This window comes from Anticarsia gemmatalis, chromosome 4, assembly GCF_050436995.1.
Source record: "Anticarsia gemmatalis isolate Benzon Research Colony breed Stoneville strain chromosome 4, ilAntGemm2 primary, whole genome shotgun sequence".
Lineage (NCBI taxonomy): Eukaryota > Metazoa > Arthropoda > Insecta > Lepidoptera > Erebidae > Anticarsia > Anticarsia gemmatalis.
In genome coordinates, this window is record NC_134748.1 from 13204159 (window position 1) to 13226671 (window position 22513).

Genomic DNA, 22513 nt, shown 5'->3' on the forward strand with positions numbered 1-22513 from the left:
GGCGTTTACAACCTTCTTGGTGATTTTTATTGTCTATTGTTTTTGTCTATGGTTCTGTAACGTTTTGTTATTGCTTGTTTTTATTTTTATGTCACCTTTTTGATTATGCTTTGTTGAGATTAAATCGATTGCGGTTGTGATGGTGTGTTTTTGAATGTTAAAAGGGTTGTCAATTGGCTGTTATCTAAATTAAATATCGTCTAAATTAACCGTGTTTGAATATACTGTTATAATCGTTTAGTAGTGTATGTATTTCTCACATATGGGAATTGAATGTAAGTAATATAAATAACAATTAAAATTCAAAAAAATGTAGGTATACTACATAATCTGTTTGACATTTCAAAATCACCAAAATGATTATTTTCATATCATCAAATATTTACTAACAGTTTTAATGTAATAGACAGTATAACTATAGTCAATGATATAATTAAATTATACTTGTCCTGATATTGGCTTAGTGACTATATTATCCAAGTTTCCAACTTATTACAAATCAAAAAAACAAAAGTGTAAAAACATTTTAACGTTTAACATTTGTCTTTGACCGCCAATTTCCCTGTCGAACTGACCGTTCTTTTTTTACATTTAGTTGCCAGCATTAAAAAGTGCAATAATAGCGAACATAGATCAGTGCATAAAGTCAACATTTAAACTGGTAGCGGGTTTGATAGCCGTCGTTGCACATCTATTAATGTAACAGGTGGAGGGAACTGCGTCGATGAGTTAGTGTTATATTTATGTTCGTGTGTACGTCCCGTCGTAACTCAAGAACCCAGTGCATCGATTTTGCTATGGCCGCTTGTTTCGGGCGCATAGCTACAATTTATTGGCAATACGTGGTCTATTATTGATAGGGAAGACGTGTTGGTATAAATTTTGGAGGAATTGTTATTTTTTAATAAGTATGTCGCTTGATTAAGTTGTTAATGGTGAACTAATTAATGTTATAATTTGGTTGTTAAAAGCTCGGATTTATTTTAAAAATATTTTTTTTCTTTACGTTATATTTGTTGTTTAGGTGAACTTCGTATTTACCAATTTGTTAATGCAAATACATATATGTATAAGTTTGAAGTTTGGAATACCATTTCAGCGTAATAGTTTACCAGATTTTTTATTATACATGTTTTTTTAGTTTTTTTATTTCAATAAACTATTCGACTAATTTCGACCATAACAACCACTTCGACTCCTCATTTTTTTAACGCAGATGCGCCCTGAGATGGCTTATCAAAGCTCTTTTTTGCAATTAACTCTTGGTTGCAGTACTATTATAATAAATATTCAAAATACACATACATACTCCTATTTTAAATACACCTTCAAAGTCCAAAAACATCCCATTAAATAGTGAACTACCCTCTAAAAACTCAATGTTCTGTGTCCGGTTGTTTACCGCTGTCCCCGGATATGTCCCAACGCACAGATATCAACACTCACCACTATTTCCTATATTAATAATATCTGCCAGATTATTTGTATAAGGTTGTATTAGTTGTGCTGAAAATTGGGGTATTTCGGCTCTGTTTACCTTCAGGTTAGGAGAGAATATGGTGTACAATGCGGGTAGACAAATAATTATCTGAAATAGTTCTTTTTTTGGTACATAAATGGGAATACAAATGTTTGATATTGCAATCATGTGGCACCTACGAGTCTAAACCATAGAAAATAGAAGACCGCTCTCCATAGTTAAAACTATTCCAAGTCATTTTTACATTTCAACCGAAGTTTAGACTGTGAGCTTGAATACTATAGTTATAATTATTATTTATTGGATAGAAAACACATAGTTAAGTTGTAAAGATGATGACATACTTCCTTTTGTATAAGCTTAGATATCGCCATTGAATAAATAAGCCATATATTATTATGAGCTATTAAAGAACGTAAGACGGTAAGAGGAAAGTAAATAATAATGCAAAAAATATAACAAAACCCCAAATCAAGCAAACACAACTCCATAAAGACAACACAACAATCCCAATTAAAATCGTTTATCACTGACGAGAAAGCAAATTAATGAATGCTTTAAAATCAACGCGTCCAAACGCTGAGCGGTCTGGCTATAAACAATGACGTCACACCCTTTACAAACGCCAGATCAAACACGTTTTCAATTCTCATCAAAAAAAGTAAAACGTTATGACATTCCTAATAAAAACCGCTCGCAATATTCGTTGTACTCACAGCAATATCGTAATGAACACCCTGTATACACGGCGGCCATTTAATCTCGCACCTGTATCAGCCTGTATACTTCTGGTGTGAGTTTGAAGCGACAAGCGGTTTAGAAGTAAGAGGTAATTAAAACTAAAAAAAGGGTTAATCAGTGCTCAATTCTGAAGTCTTATTTCAGGTACATAATTTATAATTATACTATCTGATATATAGCCCGTATACTATCTGATATATCTATATTAAAGAACAAAGAACAGTCGCAGTTTAGCTACTCATAATATTGTAAATAATCTTATTTGCGATATTCAAAATGACTTAGTTCAAAACAAACTAAGTAACACTAGGATAGGATAAACTTTCGCCCTGTATATCTCCTACTATTACAAGAGAATTTGTATAACTTCTTACTATTTTTGTATGGAGAATATTAAAGCAAGAATTACGCAGATTTTTTATAGACATTTCGGCACATACACTGCATTTATAGTTCTCAAAAAATATCATCATTTACTATACGTATAAATGTAACCTACTAATGTCCCACTGCTAGGCAAGGGTATCCTCCCGCAATGAGGGAAGTGTTAGGCCTTGAGTCCACCACGCTGGGCAATCATTGTTTAGTCAATCTTCATTTGAAAAATCGCTCGCTACATCCTATCCCCCACACCACTCCCAGTTGACGGGTCGCTCGCTAAACGGTCGGCAGTTTGGTTGTCCTAAGCAAATAACCTGTACCATCTGCGTAAGGGCGGTCCACATTAAAACATTGTTCAGCAATCCGACATGCGTCATTACCACGATATGGTCACCGGCTTAATAACTGACGCTGGTTTTTTTCCTTCATTACGTTTTTCTTGTTGATTTTTGCAGGTAGAGTATGTAGAGATAGTTTTTTGGTTTTGTGGTTATTGGATGTTAGAAGTCAGCTGGTGGATTAACAAGTAGGACTATGTTAAGTGTAAATATGTTTGTGTTTCTTATTTGTAAAGCTTCTTTTGAATACCTACCATATTTAGAAGCAAATTCAGTTCACCAGTCTCCTTGAGAAAAAAGGACAGAATATGGCATAAGTGGATTTAATATATTGTTCTTAACTCTTGTTTTGGGTAGAATAAAAATGTTATAGGTTTAAATTTTAACAAAATCAAAAATAACAAAAGATAATTCCTTCGTGACATAAAGTTCTACAATTAAAACTTCACTCAAAATCCAAGACGAATAGATTCAGACAATAAAAGTTATCCATTTCTTCAACTCAAAAAATAACCAAGTATTTATTTAATACACTTCAAAACTCAAATACGAACGCATCTATTACACCTTCTATATTCAAAAGTTTGTGTTATCTGTGCAATGTAACTTTCCCGCCAATCGCAATCGAACGTCAATGTCTGCGCTGAAGAAATTAAAAGTTTGTCAGTTGGCCTCGAGCAGTCGACGGCGCCGGTCGCTTCGCCAATAGTTTGATTACTGAAATGTCAGGGAAATCTAGATGACTTTGATATACAACATTGTATTTTGTAGTCTGTATTAGATTTAATAAAATACTAGTAAAATTTTGCAACATTGAAGATTATGATTATTTAAAGGGATAGGATTTAGGATCGTATTATTTAATCAATGGTTTGCTTACATACGTGTTAGATTTTATTCATTCATTTCAATAACTAAAACGCAGTTAAAACAACTTTCAGTTTCGATCAATTTCATCCTTAGACAACATAGGTACGCATAAGCAAAACTTTACTTCTTCGTTCATTACATTATCATTTCCAATTCTAAAATGAGCATCATTACGTTACAACATTAGTTTTTCTAGTTTATAGTTAGAGGTAGATACATGAAATCGAATACTTATAAAGTTAAGCATAATTCTCAAAAGACATTTCGTCACCAATAGTCAAAACCCAGCAATATAATCCATTGCACCTCACAAATTCTTATCTAAACCCTCGAGGTATCGCTATCTCCCTCTGCCATCGAGCTGATGACTTGCACAAGTTATAATTTGATGAGCTCCCGCGATGTTTTCACAACTTTTCATCGGGTATGAATATTAAGAGGTACAGTTTTTGGCGCCCACCGTGGGACCGTCTTATTACGCCTTACGGTTAATGCCCAGAGATTATGTTCGGATATTTTGTTTGTTTTATTTTCTGTGCTAATGGTGTTTGTAAGGTGTTTTAGTATGAGGGTGAATGAGTGCTATTTTATAAGGTTTTATTTGGTTTAGTAGGGTTTGGATGTAGGTTTCTAGGTTATTTTTGGGATAAAGTTGGACTGAAGAATATGTTTAGAAATTTATTATCTGAGTTAGATTGCTGTAATTAGTTTTCAAACACTGCATTTTTTTCGACAGTTCAGTCTTAGCTACTACGACACTTTTTTATTGCATAGTTTCCAAATTTAAAGCCTTATAAATTACAGTTACTTTTTTCATATCCACAGGCGTGACCTATTCAATATTTTTTCTATAAAGTAAATGCCTAATCAAAAACTAAGACAAACCCAAGGAAAATTCCCTATATCGTAATTTTCCCATACACAGACACACACATAACTTGGTTCGTTGGTGGCCCCTCAGAGAAATCACAGCGCTATGCGAACATCTAATTGAACATATCTTCACACAGAAATTAATTGGATCAAGATGAAATTTTAAATTGTCGACGTTTAAGTCGTGAGTGGAAGGGTTCTGAAGTAGTGTGAGTTCGAATCTCGGATACTAAAATGATAAAATTGTGATCTTTTAATATCTTTTTTGGTATGGTCCAAATTAAAAAGTTATTTATAAACAATTATGTATATAACTGAAACAATATTAAATTTTTGTCATAGTATTAATTGTGTTGTGTTGAGCCAAACTGCAAGGCAAGCAATATGTAATAATCACGCTTGATTTAAAATACCTACGATGAAAATGTGTCTTTTTGTACTGAAAAATTCAGAGAAATATCTCTTCAGTTTAGTCTAACAAGACGCATTTTAGAACTAGATTGTTGTATTAAAAAATCTTGAGGCAGGAATTAAGTCTTGAAAACTTATTTTATTTATTTCTTTTACTCCTAAAAACTCTCGATAAAACCTTTCAAACAGTATTTCATGTATTTTTAGGTTCTGCACAAACTTAAGTATATGCAAGTTCCAGAAGCTTCTAAACCATGGTAGCTATGACAGCAGCTCAGTTTAATTTCGGTAGCACAGAACATACATGGTCAATTTTGTGTTTTGAGGTCAGTGGCAATATTGGGCAGATATTTGTTTTTGCTGACAAATACTAGGCTTTGTATGTTGTAGTCTGTTGAGAAAAGTTTGTTCATACACGTTGGGCCATTAAAACTGAGTCTTGAAGCAAGGAAATGACGAATTTTGCTTGTAATGTCGACTTTGGAGGACTGGGCGGAATGTTGAGTTGTTGGTTAAGAACAAATAATAATGAAATAATCCGCTAGTGTTAGCCGTCTCGGTGTGATTGGTTACTCTGGTTTTGTTGTTCTTAAAATTTCATCACCAACTTTTTTTATAACATAAAAATGCTACGTAGATTGAATAGAAACATTTTATTTTAAGGTTTTGTTAAACCGCAAGTAAGATAAGGCTTCTGTATAATCAAATTGTAGGTACTATAAAAAAATAATGTTCCACTCTCTACCACATGCAACGATCTCCTCCAGAAATTAGCAAGCAAGCCTAGATGGCACCACACTAACCAAGAACACAGTACCAGCAAAAAACACCAGTTTCCTATCACTTAATTAACAAAGCCCGCTATCTTCACAGCTCCACAAATAAAAGGGCCCGCTAGCCTTCATCAAACGGCGCGAGTGCCCCAGAGAAATCAGACGCGTCCATATGTGCCGCTGTTAATTATACCACTTGCCTACGTAAATATTCTACCTATTGCTCTGCATTATTAAAATATTTGCTGGCAATCTTGTCTTGTCTTGTTTTGATTTTGGTTAAGAAGGTTTCAAAGAAGCGTGTTTGTAGGTTACTTCGACGACTGATTATTTTTCTAATAGCCCAATTTATTTACACACATTTTATGTATGTACAAGAATAGAGACAAACAGAGACCTAAGAACACCATTTGTTAAAATTATTAGGCACCCATAGCCAAATACGCTCACCGGTTGGTAAACGATTAGTAGGTTACTCAACCCATGGCGCGGTCATTCCATAGATGGTTGATCACTTAGTTGTGTTAGAATGAGGCGTCACAAATTTATTTTGCGATCTTCATATTCATCTTACCGTACAGTACAAGTTACAAAAAGAGTGAATTTCTCCCGTGTTTCATTATTATCATCACATTGCAAAAAAAAATCTTTATTCTAGCAAGTTATCTTTTTCTTGCACTAATAGCTTTTAGAGTGAGAGACAATCGGTAATAAATGAGAGTTCCTTTTCACTAGAATATCCCAACGCTGGTCAAATACAACAACATAATGGAACTTACCCCAATTCACATATATCCGTTAATCCACTCAATAAAACCAAACGAACCAAGAATAGAATTCGAATTTTCGAAATCTTAAAAAACGTTCTATCAAGTTTAATGGCGGACAATAAAGGTGTGCTCTGATTGGTCGGCTGGAGACTAGACGGAGGGTGCATTTGCACAAAGGTACAGAAATATGTGACCGGTGCTAAACATTAACGATTATAGTCGCCAAGTCACGTCTAATTGCGAAATGGATGGTGTTATGCTAGATTTTTTTGCAGTACCAAGCTGTTCAAAATCTTTACTATAAAACGTAGATGAGAGAACGGATCGTCGCCTTTGATACGTCTTCATTTTCCGATATTCTCTGCTATTTCTCTTGTTTAAATGTTTGCCTTACTCACCGTGGTTGCTTTACACAATTAAAATGTAAATAATCTAAAACCATAAAAAAATGGCAATAACATATAAAGCAAATCGTAAGTAGGTGCAAAATATGAATATCATCGTTAAACGATCGTTTAATATTGCTTTTTAGTTTATTCTACATAAAAACTGTATTTCCTTCTGCGAATTGGGTATCATACCACCTCTATAACAACCTATCAATATTATCTACCTACATATTTTCCTACTAAAACAAAAAGCACACCGAAACTAGCATAACACCATCCAAGCTAATTGTAAGCGCGCGTTATCGCGAGACAAACGCGTTGGCTCCACAACGCATAATCGTTACCACTTTTTCGTTTCGGGATATTAGCGCCTTTTTGCATTGTCTCGTCCACGATAGAAACTGTTGTGTATCGCCATTGCAATGGCTTTGTTCCTTTTAGTATTGCAGTACGTAATTGGGGCTGAGTGTAATTGACTTGAGTTTTTGCTTTGTTTTGACAATGTTTATTGAGTTTTTAGGAAGCAAAATGATGGCGTTATTATTGTTCGTTTATGTGTATTATTATGTATATATCATATTTACTTCTGAACTATGTTGGAGTCGTTTTTCAGTCTCACCGAATGCAGCTCAATACCAGTGTTTTACATGGAGAGACTGCCTATCCTCCACCTCCATAATCAAGTTACCTGGGATGTAATACTATACCCTTCGATAAGACTGTTTGTCAGACTTTCAAGCTTCTGACTACTGTTAAGGATTGTCAAAGATCTTTGAAAATGACAGCCGTGACCCATAATTTAACGTGCCTTCCGAGATACGGAGGAACTCGATATGTATAAGATGGTCCCCCATCCACAGAAAAACCTCGGCAAGCGTGGCTTAACCTCAGAGATCGATCCGCGCTGTTGTTAACTAACCCACAAGCTCCTCTATTGCTTAATATGTGTGTAGTGTTATAATTCTAACTATTGACCAGTAACGTTAAATGCTGCTAATAAAATATGGTTGCACTGTTTCTGCTACGATGTGCTACGCAGCATCTACGTCGTAGCACGTTTCGTAGACGTACACAGCCCTACGTAGGGCATTGATTATTGTGTAGTTGAATTCATATAATGCGACGTAATATTGCTAGTGTAGTCACCGGCATACATTTTTATGCAGCTCAATGATTTTTTTTGTTATATTCAATGCAAATTAAACATAAATATACACTAGGAGGTAAAGAAGTGTAACGATTTATTCACTTCTATGTTCTGGGCACATTTTCAGCTGTGATCAGTAAAATGTAATCTATTTTAGAAATAATTAACGCTAACTTTTATATCGTAGTTTTAAATCTAAATAATAAACATCCTTACCATCGTAATTTTAAGTAAAAAAACGTCGTATGTTATTCCTAAGTCAATCACTCTGTAAATACAGAGACGAATGTCTTACATACATATATACATACATATATATGTATATATACATAGTAATGGCGATCTATCTGTCTGTTTAATTAACATTCCGCCTCACCTCGGCGTCAAGACGCGCGAATTAAACCGATATCACTTCGGCACTTATTGACGGGGGACTCGCGGTGTAGTGACGGAGTTTTGGATAAAGAGCAGTGGTATTTTGTAAAGAAATTCTGTGCAAAAGAAGGCAAGGAAGCCAATTTTTTGGGTAGGTTGTTGCGTTGGTAGGTACTTTAAAATAAACTTATTAGGTAGAATTACAGAAGTGTATATTATAGTAAAAGGAGACAAGTAAGGTTGACAACAACTTAGTAATATTAATACAAAAGACACAAATTATACACCTGCCACATACCACAGTACAGACAATAGTAAAAAATACACTATTCCTTTTTGTCTACAGTTGCACGATTTTTTTTCGTAATCGAAGGAAAAACATTACCTAGGTAGTTAATGCATTGTCTTACCAACACAGTCTGAAGATGCGTGAAACCTAGACCAAACTTTCCCAAATTAAAAAATTACATTATTACCAAACGACTCCTTTAGAGAATTAAGAATTTTGGTCTTCAGATATTATTGTCCAAAACCATAATATAATTGACCTATAAACGTGATATTAATATTTTTAACCTAATAAACACAGGAGAAATAATAAATAAGTATGAAATGTAATTACAGTGAAACGTTTTGCCGCAGCACTACACGGCGAGCCGAGACTCAGCGCGTTCGCGAGACGAGCGTTCGACAGGCTCCGTTACCGAATCGACACAGGCATCCTACACATTATACACAGTTCTAATGATTAAAGTGCAGCCTATATAATATTACTTATCCAAGAGATAGCTGAGTGGTTTAAATTGCCACCTTCCATGCCGCAACACACCAATGATGATGCATACAAAGTCAAAGGCCTTAACTCGCACTTGGCCAGCGTGGTGGACTCAAGGCCTGAACCCTCCCTCGTTTGGGAGGAGACCCCTGCTCAGCAGTGATGGGTAATAAAAAAAAGAAAATTCTGTTTAAACGAAAGCCAGATTACTTATCGATAAGTTAAACACTAAGGTTTAAGAACGGATAGTTGATATAAGAAAAACACTTATAACATTTACACTAACACTGATATTAACAACTTAACATTTACACTTATAACATCTATACTAATATTATAAAGCTGAAGAGTTTGTTTCTTTGATTGTTTGTTTGTTTGAATGCGCTAATCTCAGGAACTACTGGTTCGATTTGAAAAATTATTTCAGTGTTAGATAGCCCATTTATCGAGGAAGGTTATAGGCTATATATCATCATCGCTACGTCCAATAGGAGCAGAGTACCAGTAAAAAAAAAATATTTATATTTTATTTGTTTACAAGACTATTATGACTGTTAACAAATGCTATTCGAGGGCTTAAATCGTCAGTGGGCCACGTTTTTAAGGCCTGGGAAAGGCATTGGAAGTTAGTGTATTTGGGTGGCATGGCAGACGCAAATTAACATTTAAACCCTAGGTCAGTACTAAACAATAGTAATATAACGTTAGTTTTGATACATGAAATACAGATATACTGTTTTTTTTAAAATAAGACAAAAAGTCATACTTGCAATATCGCACTCTTTTTTTCCGAACAGCATGTACTCTGTCTATATTAATGCCGCCAATTTGTAGTAGGGCGCGATCACCTCATTTGTCGGGAGCGGGACACGCAAAACAAGTAGCTGGGTTGCCAGCTATAAGATTATCATGTACCCAGAATATTTGCCGAGGAAATTTTACTACCTATTTATATACTAGATTGAGTTAGAAAGTTGTTCGTTTATGAAAATATTTATACCTACCTATGTGTTTATTAGAAAAATTCTATTTAGGGAATTTAACTTTACATAATACAAAATTGAAGTAAATCTGATTGTTGGATGTACAATTTGAATGTTATTTTAGTTTTCGCGCATCTTCCTTATTATGCATTTTAATCGTAAAATTATTTTATTTGGAGTATGATTTTGTTCAATCCGTTCATACTCTATCTGTCAAGATAATTTCATGTTGTAAATTGCTCTCATTTATTGTGTGCAATAAACATATGAAAACCAACGCAAGCTTTTGATGTAATGATACATACACTCTTCTTACAAGACTAGGGAACATTATACTTTAATATTTTCTAGTTCTTAATAGCAAATCGGAAATATTTAAATTTGATCTTTTTATACGTCTAAATGGTTTTAAAACCGACATGTTAGTGAAAAACGTTAAGTATCGAAATAAAAACATTAAATATCTCCAAACTTACTGCTCAGAATTAAACAAACTACCAATTTGACAAAAAAATTACAAAAGCTACCCAAAATAATTTTAATATAATTAAAAAACTCGGGTAATCTTTACTCAACTGGCAACCCAACACATTATTTGGTTCAAGAACACTTGTTAATCGGTAACTAATTAGTGTTTAATTAAACAACGCCGTACAACGCAGTCCGTTGGCAACCCCCTCCCCCTTCTAAAGAAACACCCCCTTGTTATACTATTGATTATACTAATAGAAATATTTAAGTCAGAAAGCTTTAGAAAGTAACTTTAATTTTGTCATATTGTTAAGGGTATATATTATATTTTGATAAACTCTTATAACAGTAGAATAAGGCAGTTGACTACCAGTCAAATCAGTTACTTCTTAAGAAATGTCAAAAACACCATGTCATGTATATTTTATGAAAAGTATAGAAATACGACATCGCGACATAACAAGCTCGTAAATTGTTGGAATTAAATAAATACCTTAAGTATATAATGTTTTAGTAAAATTGACATACCATGAGACTTTTGCATGAACGAGAACAAGGTTTTTTTTTTGTTAACCCTTGTGGCTTGTGTAAAGTATCACACGATTCACGAATAATTGCGTTTGAAAAAATCTTTGCGGCGCAACACTATACTTCTTAGGGAGTAGCTTTTAAATCTGTTGAAGTAAAAAAATAATTTAAAAGAATCATACCAACCGAATTGCGAAATCTTTTTTTAGAAGTCACTTAAAAAAATCACAGCACATACTTGTCGAAAAATACACCCCAAGCGAGACTTCACCGAATCAAAAACCATACCTTTTGTATAGCCAAAATCAGCTTAACACTTCGGAAGTCCCACAGCATTACAGATGCTTATCTTAAAATCAGTATCCCTAACGAAACTTAATCAAACCGAAACACTCCCTAGATGTCAGTGCTGCAAATTTATACAAAGCGTTGTTATTGTGATACAAGTTTGTTAAACTCGTTTATACACCTCAATACAAGGTGGAATGATAACATCTTAATAACTTTGAAGTCATATTAAAAGGCCCGAAATGCCGATGGGTTGAAGATGCAGAGAATATGGAAAGGGTACGAGTATGTTGGGTTTGTAACCAGCATTTCAGAATAGTGCGAGCTAGTAATTTGCCTCAGTAACTAGTACAACACTTCCGACTGGTATAACATCTTATAGGATAGTAAAGGATAGCTGCCAAAGCCACGATAACCAGAGCTTCATATTAGCCCATCATTCTTTCCTGTGTTTGGAACATACATTGACAAACTCCAGCTTATCAAATAACGAAATCATTCGCAGGCTTTTGGCCCGAAATTAAAAACTCATACAAAATATAAAAAATGCATGTAATTAAATTTTAAGCGACTTTCAAAGGAGACAGTTCTCAATTTGGTCGGTATGTTTTCTTACTTATGTACATAGATTACTCTTGTTATTATTATGTTTTCTGTAGCGCTTCTTCCTTATTCTCTTCTACTATTGTTATTTTTCAAATATGATACTGACTTTGGCGTTTCCATTTCTTTACATCTTGGAGGTCCTTATTTTATCAGGTATCGAAGAGTCCCAGTTAATCCGCTGTTCGATATGAGAGAATAACAAAGAGATCGTTGATACAGTTCACGATGATGTTCACTACACAATGTACACTGTCTGAAAACGACTTTAAAACTCATTTAAAACATGAGTTTTTGTTTGTTATTGATATTAAGACTTATAACTATTAATAATTTACACTCTAAGATTGATTGTTTGTCTATTAATAGTAAAAACGCTGTTTTTTGCTTGTAATGGAAACCTAAGGCTGCTTGTAGTGCTTGTATTATATTCTGGATCTTTATTAATTAAATATTAAGGTCGCTTTCTACGCCAAAAAGTGACACACGTAGTCTATATGATTGTAACTGTATTGATTATTTAAGCTGTAAAATTAGGGTTTCCCTATAAATCACTGTAGTTAAACCAAAGAATGTGATAAAAATATAATAGTATAACAGCAGCTCGATTCTATACTACTTTGCACTACTTACAACCAGTTAGCTGTCGAAAAAATTTGTATAACAATCGGTTCAGCGCATCTAGCGGGCGTCGTAAAAAATGTTTCTAAGGTACATTTGAAATGTCTAACTCTCGATACTTAAAAGTATCTGAAAGCCAAGCCTGTACAGAATCGTGCTATGGTACACCTCTTACTTACAAAATCATAATCTTAATCCAATTCAAAACAGAAAACAAACTGTCATTGGATGATATTTATCTGATCATCGTTAAGTGTTGGGGAACAAATTCCATCGAACATTGTAACAAACTTGAACAAGGAACACCTTGCTAATAGTACAGTACTCGATTAACCCTTTCATGTTACAAAAACGTTTTGTGGTTTGATATATTTGATTTAAATGATTTGTTTTAGAAGTATCATTGTAATTAGATGTTAATATGGACTGAGTTGGTCTACAGAGTGGAAAAAACTTTACGCCATCCAGAATAACTACTTTAAATGTTTATGATACCTTATTTATCTGAAAGGATACATGCCTACTTTTATAAATATTTATACTAGTAGTATGTACCCGAGGGGCGAGGCAACATACAACAAAATAGTTATCGAAGGTACGTGTGTATTAGAAATAATTATCACTTGTTCTAACGGTGAAGGAAAACTACGCGATGAAACTTCGCATGCCTTAAAATTTGTTAAATATATTAATTGAGGGCATGCAAAGTCCCCAACCCGCACTTGGCCAGCGAGGCGGACTAAACGCCTAACCCCTTCCTCGTTTGGTAGGAGACCTATGCCCAACAGTAGGGCAGTGATGAATTAATTTTTTTTAAGTACATTAATATAAATTGATTAGGCTACAGAGTAGAAAAAAATAGAGGGCCAATAGCCATAGAGGGAAACTACTTTAAATGTTTCTGATACCACAATCTACTGAAAGTAAGCTCGCCTACTCTTATTAATATTAAAAACAGTGACAGCCGAGTGTTATAAGTTGGCATCTCCAACGCAAGTGGTGGAAGGTTCGAACCCGAGGCAACACACTTACGCAATGACTTTTCGAAGTTCTGGTGGCGATGTAGCAACCTAAATCACTGCGCCACGGAGGCAGTCAAAATACTAATTGTTATTCTTTCTATGGATATAACACAATCAAAGTATTTACTGACAAACATCCATTACCCTATTACGGAACCCAACAACGCATCGTACTCACTAGTTACTAGTTAGTCGTTAGTCGGTAGTCGGTAGTCAAACAATGCAGCAGTTTGCTCAGCACGTTACTTTGAATTATAGTTCAACTTGTAGACTTCATATTGTTTACCTTGTCGCGAACCAATACCAATGCTAAGTGATTAAGAATACTCACTGAGAATAGAGGAAACTGTGGAGCAGGTGATGAGTAACATTTTTTGTGTCGTTTAATTCCCCATATCACGGAGATTTTTTTTTATATAAGGTTCTCCAACTTTATGCAAAACTACTAGTAACATAGCTATAGGTCTTCCATATTTTAAATAAATAAATAAAAAAGTATATGTATATAAATAATGCATTTTCAGCTAAGACCTTCATTAGATTGAAGCGTCCATAGTCCTACTTAGTCTACTTATACCTCAGTAACCTGTATGACTTGCTGCACTTAAAAAGACATGAAAGGCTACATACAGTATGGTCAGAAAAAAAATCCGTTCGAAATAGATCTATTATAGGTACTTCTATGTAGTTTTTGTTTTATTTTGGTTTATTTAGCAAAATATATTGTAATTCATATACAATTGTAAATAAATAAGTACGAAGCATCTCCACAGCTGCCTGTAACCAACACTCGCACCGAACTACACAAGATACAGTTCTCTACTCAAATTCCAAGTGTTCTCTAAGTTAAACTGAAATAACTTATGAGAATCGGCCGATCGCCTTTGTAAGCTATAAGGCAATTATCATTAATTATTATTAAATGTGACATTTTGGTGATAAACGGTGGGCCGATAACTTGTGCAAATAACTCAAGTTGGGGTGGATGGGTCTAAAGTGCCGCGGTGCTGTTTGATTTGCTATTAGCTTTTGAGGGCTGAGGTTTACTTTGATTTCAATGTTTGAAGGTTATTTTTGGTGTTAAGAAGTATTGAGTGTTTTAGATTATAGGTTGTGTAGGTTGTAAATATGTATATATAAGGTTTAGGAAGCTGATGGATATGTATTAATTTGCGTAAACTATTTATAAGTTTTTTTAATATTAAGAATTGGATTTGTTATCGTCCTAAGGGGGAAAATTACCTGTTTTTTTACCTTGAGTATCAAATCTACATTATATACTGGTTACGTAAATTAAATAGTAATGACAGGTCGCAGGCTGACTAATCACGACCAGTGCAACCTGCGCTAAAACGTCATGTACCTATTGTAAAGTAAAATGCGTGTTCGTGTTAATTTCCGAATAGTATGATCAAATCTATATTAAAATATGTTTTCATATCCTTCATGGTATATTGATTGCCTTGCTTAGCCCAAAAATGTTATCAATTAGTGAATTTTGGATAAACAGATTTGGGTTACTTTGAGATAAATGTAAGGCCTATTTTTGAACTGTTTGTAAGATTCAAAAGAGATTCATTTTAAAACAAGATTTCTAACCACAAACCCCAAGGTCTAACAAATAAACCCTGACTAAACCCATCGCACTTGACGTCATAGCAGTAAAGTATGGCCACTTGCGATTGTCATATAAATTTATCTTCACATATATTCCGCCGTTGTTAATCTCGTCTGTGCCCAGGACATTCGTTATTTTTATTGTTACTATGTTTTATTTTATTCTGTCATTGTTGTTACAATGTTGTATGTATTTTTGTATATTTTTATGAAGGCCATGTCGCTTTTCGTACGATTCTCGCGATCGCTGTAAACTTACGCTGTTGTACACATTTACACACTCGTTTTTGTTTTATACCAGTCACAAATATGGGTAGTGAAAATAAAAAATCAATTGGTCCATTTATCGAACATTGGCAATGTATAAATTAAGTCAATTAAGGTTAATGCTAAGCTTTTAAAACGTAATGTTTAGTTTTGCCGGAAAAAGAATGTGCACAAAGCCTTCGTCGAATTTTTTGGAAAAATGGTTTTTTTTATGTTAAATTGTCAGCAGACGGTGCACTCAATAACTCTGGGATTAGAAAATGTTAAAGTAGACACATGGTAAAAAATAATGCACTTAGTACCAATTTCGCAATGTTCTCAATTATGTGGGTAATTCTGAGGTCAACACATTTCAAAATTTCACCCAACCGATATATTTCCACTTTGCCTTGCACTACTCTTCCCCACTATAATTATTTACAATTTGAACCGCAAAATGGATCCCACTTCACTTATCGATCACACCTTTGGCCGGGTAATCATAATAAATAACTGGAAATAACCGGCAAATTCGTACATTAACCAACTCGCGTCACTTGTTTTGAGTTATAACGTCTACCCAACATTTAGGCGAACCAGCGGCATTAGCATTAATTTAAAATATTATTTATAGTTTGAAGCTTTATTCGACTCAAGATTACGAAGAAATGGAGGTGACATTAATGTTTTTTAACCTATATTTTTTACAAAGTTTTTAAGCCCGCATATATTATGTTATTTTGTATTTTCACTGTACTTGACGTTTCGGCGCCGAACAAACTGACTAGTTAAGTATAGGTATGCTAAGATGTAATAAAACATGAAATTTTATGAACATTGGTTAAAAATTCTATTGACTATATTGAAAAGTTCAGTATCAATAGTTACAAATCAAAAGTAATTTTAAGTAGCCAGCATCAAAATCCATTCAAATCAGTCATTGGGGACTTTTAGGGAGACCTTTAAAACAGTAAAATTAAAGACACAAGGTACAACTAAACGTAAAGATAATACATACCTACCTACACAACTGATTGATAACGCTGTTCTAAATTAAACATTGAATTGATCTATTATAAGACCATTATGTGACGAATTACTGTTCTCGTTCAAAGCTCCACTTTCCTATAACACAATTTGAGTAGTATTTTAGAAGGAAAATAGTGTGCACAATATTTTCATAGCTGAAGGTCTGTGCCGTGTTGATGATCTCGTTAAGGGTAAGATGACACCAAATGACCGTAATTATGTCGAGTTAAGGGGCAGTAATCGTGGCGTGTTTTTGTCGAATTCGTGCCTCGTGTTTCAGTGTTTATTAAAGTTTTTTATTTTTATTGTTATTGTGCCTCCTTTCATTGGTATCGGGATGTACGCAGATGTTTTTATGTGATGTTTTGTAACCTACATTTTTACCTGGTTTTTAATACTTTTTACTTATTATTAATACCTTTGAATTGATAGTTCTGTCTGTTGGTCAAAGTTCAGTGTGGCCAATTTATAGGTAGGTAATCGCTTTGTGTGTTTTTATGCTTGGGAAGGGATGTTAGTTGATGTCAATTAAGATAAACTAGAGTGGAAAGCAGGTAGACTGTGTCAAAGGCCTTCGGAAGGCTTTAAAAATACTAGATTGATAAAATGAGAAACGAAAAATGTAATTTTTAATAATGTCATCAATCAAATATTCTCACTCGACTTTTAAAATACTTATATTAAGCCTTAATAAGAAGGGTACAAGCTTCTATGACACAAGGACAAATAGACGAGGAGAATATATTTCAAAATATATTAACACAACGGTTATAATTTATAAACATTGCCAAACCACTATTTGAAAATTGGCTTGGCATTAAAATTTTAGGTTAAAAGATGACGCAAGTGCTTTGTTTTATGTTAAATAGTAGGCTAACTATTACCTTACAGTAAGGCTTGGAAACTATTCGTAACGAACCGATTATGCAAAATATAAGTTAGGTATTTTTTTACACAAACTACCACGAACTTTGAGGCGAATTGGTGACTGAAAGATTAAAAATATTGATACGGTAATGCCAGATACACATAAATATGTTCAATTAATAACATTATCTGTATGCAAAAGGATTGTGCTTAATAAACTTTCCGCGGTTACCAGAAATTTGAGTTCCCATTTTTTCATATTTAATTTTTTTATTATTTTACTTCATTACGTTTCGTTTACCTTTTGTTATATCCGTAAAACTCCCGATGCGTGTTTTGCTACGTATAATCGAATACTTTACCACAACTTTCAGTTTTAAATTTACCGCATTATTTTAATATACTTACTGGTACTTACTCAAAAAAGAACTAGAAACTTTACACTTTAATAATTTTAGCAAAGCACTTTTTTCCACACTCCATATTAGCCCTAGAATAAACAAATAGTAGTTTAAACCCTATTGACCCATAACCCAACAATTTAAAACCAAGTATCGCTATATCGGTAAACAAAGCTCACCTGAACATAAACATAGAGTAAGAAAAGCAAAACGTATGTGGCATATCGACGGTAAAGCCGGGTACAAATCTGGCCAGTGGATAGCCGGTCTGATCGACAAATCCGAAAGATTACGCGCTGATACCGGGGCATGTTTATGAGACAGCAACCGGACTGCGCCGGACAACGGGTGAGAGTGTAGGGCTGTGTGTGGAAGTTTAGGCCTATTTTTGGCGTTTGTGTTTTAGATACTTGTGTGTGTCTTTCAAAGCCTTTTTAGGTCGATTTGCTCAGCAATGGCAGAACAGCTTCAGATTCTTCATGCTAAAGGCTTTAAAAACAATCTGTAGAACAAACAACCGTCGTATGATAATGATTTCTTGTCTTAAAAATTGTATAGGGGCTTTTAAAATTTAACTTTTATACGATGTGTGTTTTTTAATGATTATTTATAAAAGTAATGTAATTTTATTCGACTGCGAATTGTAAGTAGCCGAAAATTTTAACAATAATAATTAACCTACTACACCAAAACAAAACACGTCATTTTATAAACAACAACAGCCAAATACACACACAAAATTTTACACAACCTTCAAATATGGAAGCCGGCAGCCCTGTTCCACCCATCGAGATAGAACTAAGGTAGTCCGTATAATATTTCGGCTTACAAAACGAGTCCAAGTTTTAATAGTGTGTACCAATGTTTATGTTATAGCTCGACGTATCGGAAGTATGAACCGGCCCTTAGGGACTTGCACTGGGAATTTGGGATGAATTTGCCCCTTTTTTTATGGTATCCTTGATATTGTTTGATAGCATGTCTTTTGGTGGCTGATATATTTGATTGGATGGATTATGGGTCCAGTATGTGTGGGTAGTTCTAATAAAATGTGTGTTTTTATTTGATTATGTTGCGACGATTCTTGGATAGAAAAGTATGTGTACATACATTTTTTATACATATTATGTACATGCATAAAATCTTCTCATAGGGATAGGCAGAGACCAAAGAACACACATACATTATTATTTCATTCAAAAAATTCTAAGTAAGCAAAATATGAGAGTTTAAAGAGCTTATTTATAAGAATTAAACACACTATCCAAAAACGTGCGTGTTCAAAAATAAGTATTTTGATATTGACAAAGCAAACTTGCAATTTCACACCCACCACATTACTAATGGCGATATGTGGATGCAACTTTCATACATCTCTGCATACACCTTTGTGTATAACATACATAATATTATGTATGTATGTTTCACAATCTCCTTTATTCTCTTGTTCTGTCCTCTAAATATCCTTGCGCCAATCTTAAAATAAAATTTCACTAACATGCAGCTCTAAAAAAACAAATTAAAAACATACCCACCCAAATGAACAAACAACAAACAATAATTCCTTTTACAACAAAAACAAGTCCCAAAGACATTAATGAACAAAACAAACGATACGAAACCGATTACATTACCCACATGTAACTACAGGGATGGTGATTACGCATAATCGCCGGGCAAAAACTACAAAAGCCGTTGTAATTATTTACAACTACCGGTCAGTGTACGTTTTAAAACTACCCTCGTGCGGTGCGTCCCATCAAAGTCAGATAACACGGGCCACTATGAGAAGGTTTGTTTATTGAGAGGACGTCAGGCCTCTGCCGTGTTCATAGTGAGATACTTGGAATATTATGAAGGGAAATATAATGTATGTATGGAGATTTGGTAGGACAATTTTGTATTAAATAATTTCTGTAAATCAACCCACTTGGGCGATTAAACTCAAGTTTAACTTAACTTATTCATAAGGCGATCTTTCGACATAGGTACACCAATGTCGGAAGATCGACTTATGAATTATAAATAGGTACGTGAAATTATTTAAATATCTGTCTATCGTAACTTTATTTTTTTATGACGATCTCCGAAAACAATCTATTTATGTTATGACGCGAAAATTTTACAAACAACGTATCTAGAGGGCTGAACTAGACAACTAGGATATCAAATCTACAAATCTTGCGTATAGTGGTACCAATTTATTACTGTGCCATCTCTTCAATACAGAATAATTTTAAACCATTTTCAATTACAACCAAACTTACTTAATCTTGCCTACAAACCTACTTTTGACTTACTAAACTTTATATCCAAAGTATAAGTACGTTCAAAATATTACCTGCGAAAATTCCTGTAATAAGGTACCCGAATACGAACACCCTGTTAGGCTATATATCCGCCGATAAGGCCTTTTGTATCTCAAAATAAATAAAATAGCTTAAATACGAGTGCGTCCGGCCCGGCCAATATGGCGGCCGGGCACAGATATACTTGTATGAAATTAATTCCGTAGTTTCATCATATTATACGTGTAAACATTTTATATTTTAGGACTTTAAACGTAATGTATGAAATAGTATTTGTAAATAGGCGTTACATTTTGCTATGTAAGTGACGAATGATGTAAATAGATTTCGGGAGTGGTACTGATAGGCATTGAATTATTTTATTGATAAATTAGTATTTTTTGACATCATGGATTCGATTGATAGTTTTGCGAAATGGCTACGTTATAAAAAATATTTAGTTTTTGTTAAAAAATCGTACTACTTACGGTATTTATTAATGTTCAGGAAGGATATGGGTATCATAACCTAAGAAGTTCCTTATTGTATTTGTTCTGTGATTTAGGTACATCTTTGTTGCTGTGAGAAATTCGAAGTCGATAGTAGTTTTTTATATTTATTTCTCATAAAATAGTTGTAAATAATTTTCAGGTGACTTAAATACTATTCACTAACAGCATTATTTTGTTTCACACAAATAGTTTACGTACCTTGCATGCAGCTGAGAAAAGTAGTACCATAAAATTACAAAATCATTTTCAATGGTTTAAGAAACAAAACTTTTTTACATAACAAAAATAACCCGACCTACTTCTAAGCAGAGCATTACTATTGATTCTAGACAAAAATATGAAAAATCTAAAAATAATCAAAAACACCGTCTATTTGGAACGTTTCATGCATATTGATGATGTCGCGCGACGTCGCCGCGTCGCGAACTTAATCAGAGCGACAACGTCGACTCAATTAACAACTGATCTTGATGTTTTTGATAAAAATAAGGTTTCATTGAGATGTTTGTTATCAGGGATCTAGGTATTATGTAGAAATGGATCAGTAGCATAATATTATTTGTGGTATGGTATGTTTGCACCAAATACCTTTTTAGTCCTTAACGATTTTTATAAATTTTATGCATATAGGTTCAGTGGTTTAGCTGTGTACGCGTAATAAATTACATAATTTATAATCATCATAAGTATAAAATGAATAAATAACAATAATTCATGTTGACTTTTAACCAAATTAGTATTATAAAAATTGGCACGGATAATTTTAAGATAAAAAAATACAGAGTCACATCTGAAAACTTGATAAAAGAAATATAGCTTACCTACATAACATCTGTACCATTATTTCCTAAAACGTATCAATTCCAAAAAAAACATACAAAGAACTTCAACAAATAGTTACCAATTAACCACTCTGTTAAATTTAAACCCTCTCAATTAAACTTCTTCAATTAAACGGGTCCATTTTTCTTAACGAATTACACCCAATTGATTACAGCTAACGCCTTACAAGGTTCTGCAAATTGGCAAGCCATATCTCAAGGCGACAACGACCTATCAATAAAGCCTCTTTGGCAATACAACTTCGGTAAATTGAGACGGTGAATTTACGAGCTGGTCGCTCTGTGAAGGATTAATATAGGATTGTTTGTTGTTGTGTCTGTCACGACGTTTGGTAGGTCTTAAGTTGTGTGTAAAAGAAGGGGTTCTATGTAAAAAAATGAGTTAGTTGTGCGTAGAAGGTGTTTTATGACATGAATGTTTGGTTGTAACTGAATAATTGATGGTTTCAATATGGTTGCTTCGCAGTGAAAAAAATATGCCTTTATTGTATTTTATGATATGTTTTGCTTGATACTGCGTTATAGGCGCATTTAAGGATATAGCCAGGATCTTTAAGAAGCTAAATAAAGAAAATCATAATTGTTGGAATAGCTTTATGAAATATAGGAAGTTATTTTATTTTAAATAAATTTTATATGTGAGCGAGGAAGATTTGTCACTGCCAAGGTTGACCATGTGGATAACGTGTTGAAAGCGGTATTTGTTTGAAGAAACTATTCACTTATTAAAATAAGACATACTAGTCCTAAACAATAAAACACTGACATTTATACGATGAGTTCCAAAATTGGTTGCAATAACTTTTCTACCTCTCATAATGCAAAGAATTTTGGATTTTATATTTTACTAGCTGACCCGCGCAACTTCGCTA